Here is a 5,452-nt window from a genome sequence, read left to right as displayed (position 1 = left end):
CTGAAGGTAAATAGGAAATAACGTAATTTCCGAGGTGAATGGATCGATGGGATATGTAGTCAATTTCTCTGTTCTATTACATTACTGTAGCTTCATGCCACCAGGTGGCACCCTCTCTCAAACTGAGTGCATGTGATCCAGCTCAGCGTCTTCACTCATTCCTTATGAAACCACTGATCACATGCGCTTGCCCCCTCCTCCTCCTCCACCAGCCCGCTCCATGCCCACCTGCACTGCAGATGTGGTGTTGGTCCTGGGGGTCCTCTCCCAGAAAAAAAATGATGAACTAGACGCACTAGGGGGTCCTAACAGTTTTAAAACAGCACTGATATTTTGTCATTCCAATCCCACATTAAAAACACCACAAAATCTGCATTCTATCACTTGAAAAACATCTCAAGACTTCGATCCTCACCATCCGACTTAGTAACCGAAACCCTTATCCACTGTTTCATCTCCTCCCGTCTGGACTACTGCAATGTCATACTCACAGGTCTCCCTCCAAGGCCCTGGACAGGCTGCAATAATATTGCATGTATAATATTGCATGTATATTATATATATTGCATGTATATGATATATAATGTGTCTAGAACTCAGCGCCCACCCTCATGCTCCTTTGGTTACCAGTCAAATTCTGCATCATTTACAAAATCCCGCTTCTCACCTACAAGTCCCTCCGCGCTCTGGCCTCTCACCTACAAGTCCCTCCGTGCTCTGGCCCCTGGACACCTGTCTGACCTACTCCACCCCTACAGCCCTCAGCGGTCCCTCTGGTCCTCTAACAAGGACCAGCTGGCTACACCCCGCACCAGACTGAAGACCTTTGGGGGCCTTTTCCTCCGCTGTGCCTCTTCTGTGGGCCTGTTCAAAAAACACCTCAAAACACATCTCTTCACTGTGGAAAAAGATGTGCATTGAAAACCAGGGTGTAAATTTCAGCACGGGATTGCGGGTATTGCGTATAAGTTATTAAGCAAGTCCCGCAACTCTAGCCATCATAATGCGAGAAATTCCCGCACACATTTTACAGCGCAGTCTGATAACGTTAATCTAATAATGGAGCGGCCTGAATGCGGGACTATTGACTGGACGGACCAACTCTGACTTCAATTGAATGTAGCCCCATGCAGACACACACATACGCACGCAGGACCACTTTGCGGGTGCCTCTCTCTCTCAGCAGGATTTGTCACCGCTGAAGTCAAATTATAGCCTAGGTGCTTCAACATCAACCGCTATCGACAGGAAAGGAAAACAAAAGTTTAGCGATCAGGAACCGCATAGTAGGCAATTCATTACGTGAAAGATAATTTGTAGCAAAACAGCGATCAAATATTACAAATATGTCAGTGAGTTTTGTTTTCAAATGTTTTCATGCATGTCTAGATAACGGGTGAGGAATGTTTAGGAGACAGACTATCATAAATCCTCAAATTATGGCTGGGATCTTTCATTTAGGCTGCACAAAGCACAGCACCTTTACTTGGGGCAGGCTTGTATTCGAGGCAGCTAGGCCTTTATTTCTTATCTGGTGCGTTTTATTGTGAGACATAGCCTAAGGCCTACTTCGCTTGGAGCGGCATACCGGTAGGCTATCAAAAGCAGAAGATGTTCGATTTGGGATTTAATTTACGTTTGGACTGTTTGATTATATTGCTAAATATCGGGACTGATGACCACTGAAATCTGTGGGGTATTTGATGGTTCACTATTAAGTTTCATGTAGTTGAAAGAGTGTCAGGATTTCCATCCGCTTATTGCGAGATAAGGCAGCCGCTTTCATTCCTTCATAGAGCGTGTGCTGTGCTGTAATGGAAGAGGTCTACGATAGCCTAAGTCTAAGCCTAGTTATTTCTTTTAATTATGCATGATTTACTTTTTTACAAAATTCGTAGGCTGATGCCTGGCAGCAACAATTGTGTTTAAATGGTCACTGCAGAGTGTATAGCCGGCTTCAGACCGTCAAGCCTCATGACCCTGAGACCTTTGTGTTCAGACTGTCAGGCCATTAGCCTCTCCGCATTACACCTCGACACGCCCTCGCTTGTGAAAACGTCACCAATACCACCCATTTTCAAACAGTATAAGCATAAAGTCGTGTATCTCTTTCTTATACTGTATGCTCCACCACTAGTCAGTGAAAGGCCACTATGGATGACCTATGTGTGAACTAGTGAATGGCCACTAGCTGTCTGTCTACTGAAGCTGTCTATCTGCATGAGAGCAGAAGCTGTCTGTATGCTGAGACTGAGCGGAGGGAGCACAGGGTGCCATGGCGATGGACCCCATGACATCTGCTGCTTCCCATCTGCTTACCCACACTCCTCTTCGCCCCCTCATGCTGCCACAGAGGTTCAGTTCATTTGGAACAAAGACGAGGTTTTGGACAAAGCCCCTAGGAGGATGGAGGGTGACCCTCTAAAATAGCCCGGCTCTGTTTCTGCTAATAAGAATAGTAGTGGCTCCAAGGGCTCCAAGGACCGGATTGAGAGAGAGTTTTGAAAGACCGCCGGGGGGTTGTTGAGATCGCCAGAGCGTTGAGCGCCCCCTGCAGCGGCCTCCAGTCGGCGCTGGTCACTCCTCTTCCTGCTCGTCCCCATTGGTCCCCATTGGTCACTCCTCTTCCTGCTTGTCCCCATTGGTCACTCCACCGAGCTGCTTGTCCCCATTGGTCCCCATTGGTCACTCCTCTTCTTGCTCGTCCACATTGGTCACTCCTCTTCCTGCTTGTCCAGACTTGTCCTCTGTGGTGAGGGTGGAAAAGGGGGAAAATCTTAATCCCTTATTTGATGAGCTCCTCTGTGTTTGCAAAGGTTAGGAACATGTCCCTAATACATTCAAGCCTGAGAGAGTGAGGAAGGATCTGAACTCTTTGTCACCTTCTAGAAACTTCTTCTTGGATTATCAAGAAAGTCTGATCTGAGGCAGGATGTATAGTATGATCTGAGGCAGGATGTATAGTATGATCTGAGGCAGGATGTATAGGTGGCAGTATGATCTGAGGCAGGACGTATAGTATGATCTGAGGCAGGATGTATAGGTAGCAGTATGATCTGAGGCAGGACGTATAGTATGATCTGAGGCAGGACGTATAGTATGATCTGAGGCAGGACGTATAGTATGATCTGAGGCAGGATGTATAGGTGGCAGTATGATCTGAGGCAGGACGTATAGTATGATCTGAGGCAGGATGTATAGGTGGCAGTATGATCTGAGGCAGGACGTATAGTATGATCTGAGGCAGGACGTATAGTATGATCTGAGGCAGGATGTATAGGTGGCAGTATCAAGTCGAGTCAAGTCGGCTTTTATTGTCAATTTCTTTACATGCACTGGTCATACAAAGAATTGAAATTTCGTTTCTTACTTTCCCATGCAGACATAGACATGCTTTAAATACAGACATAGACATACTATGGACATAGCCATAGACAATAAACATTAAGTTAAAGTGCAAGACTGAAATATAGAACATGTATGTATCAAAATAGAAATATAGGACATATATATAAAAAAAAAATAGAGGTAGTTGTGTTGTATATTTCTATAGTCTTAACAGTTACATGAAGTTTAAACTTGTGCTTGTGTGACCTGTATATTTACATTGATATGCAGTATGCAGTAATTCAAGTATATCAGGCTTGATGTGAAGCAGTAACACGTTTGGCTGCGCAGTCACAGTGCAGTTCCACATGGCGGTGTTGGGGGGGGGGGGGGGGGGGGGGTTTGGTAGACAGGATCCTAGTTTCCTAGGTTCCTGGTTGGCTGGTGGGTGGGGGGGGGCTGTCAGTGATGGGAGAGTGGGTAGAGTGTTCAGCATCCTGATTGCTTGGTGGATGAAGCTACTTGCCAGTCTGGTGGTGCGGGAGCGGAGGCTCCTGTACCGCTTTCCAGAGGGCAGGAGGCTGAACAGTTCGTGTGCAGGGTGGGTTGTATCCTTGACAATCATTAGTGCTTTGCGGGTGAGGCGGGTGGTGTAAATGTCCTGCAGGGAGGGGAGTGGTGCTCCAATGATCCTCTTAGCTGTGTTAACAGTGCGCTGGAGGGTCTTCCTGTTCTGATCTGTGCAGCTTCCGCCCCACACTGTGATGCTGCTGGAGACGATGCTCTCGATGGTCCCTCTGTAGAATGTAGTCATGACTGGAGGCGTGGCACTTGCCTTCTTCAATTTGCGCAAGAAGTAGAGGCGCTGCTGGGCTTTCTTCGCCAGTGATGCTGTGTTGGTGGTCCAGGAGAGGTCGTCGCTGATGTGCACCCCCAGAAATTTTGTGCTGCTCACTCTCTCCACAGCATCTCCGTCGATGGACAGTGGTGGCAGTTGTTTGTGGCCTCTCTGAAAGTTGACAACAATCTCCTTGGTCTTGCTGACATTTAGCAGGAGGTTGTTGTCTTTGCACCATTTAGCCAGCAGGTCTACAGTATGATCTGAGGCAGGACGTATAGTATGATCTGAGGCAGGATGTATAGGTGGCAGTATGATCTGAGGCAGGATGTATAGTATGATCTGAGGCAGGATGTATAGGTGGCAGTATGATCTGAGGCAGGATGTATAGTATGATCTGAGGCAGGATGTATAGGTGGCAGTGTTACTAGGCTGAACTGATGCTTATTCGGTGCTCAACCAGTGCCTCCACAAACACAAGGCTCATTTTTAGAAGATGTTTTTCCTTTCTCCACACAGCCTCGTGGTGATGAGCTCTTTCTTGGGAGGTGAAAATAGCATGAAAGGAGCCATGCAGGAAGGTCCCTGTTAGTAGGTCATCAGAGCCACGCAGGATTATAGGAAGTGTTGGATGAAAAGATGAATACTCCAAAGGACACACGTTTTGTGGGCCCTGTAATTGGTATGGGGCCAATATGCTGCCACCTCCTCTTTTCCACTGTGTGTTTTTGTCCTGGGTAGCTGGATATGACATTTTCCTTTTCATAAGGAGAGATTAGGGTGCTATACGGATGTGCTTCAGAGGATACACAAGCACATAAAGAAATGGTGTGGAGTGGTCATGTATGTTAAAATATATATTTTATATTTGTGAAACAGCACACACACATCCATGCATGCACACACACACAGTCTCACATGCACACAGCTGCTGTTGCTATGACTACAGTTCTCTTTCAAAAAGTAAAAAAAAACAGGTTTTTAAAGTGTAATCTGCTTTACCTCCCTCCCTCCCTCTAGCACAACATGAGTGTGTTTGATCACAAAGACCCACCTGCGTAGTATATTTCTGGAGTACACAAGAGAGCTGTAGCTCAGCCAAAGCTAGTTGGATCTCAATTGTATGGTCAAATGGTAGATCCAAAGCTAGTTTGATCTCAATTGTATGGTCAAATGGTAGATCCAAAGCTAGTTTGATCTCAATTGTATGGTCAAATGGTAGATCCGTACTCTACTCTGCTGATATCTGTAGAAAAATAAAGAGGTAAGGAGATAGATAGATAGATA

This window comes from Alosa sapidissima, chromosome 7, assembly GCF_018492685.1.
Source record: "Alosa sapidissima isolate fAloSap1 chromosome 7, fAloSap1.pri, whole genome shotgun sequence".
NCBI classification, from domain to species: domain Eukaryota; kingdom Metazoa; phylum Chordata; class Actinopteri; order Clupeiformes; family Clupeidae; genus Alosa; species Alosa sapidissima.
This window is presented reverse-complemented; position numbering follows the sequence as displayed.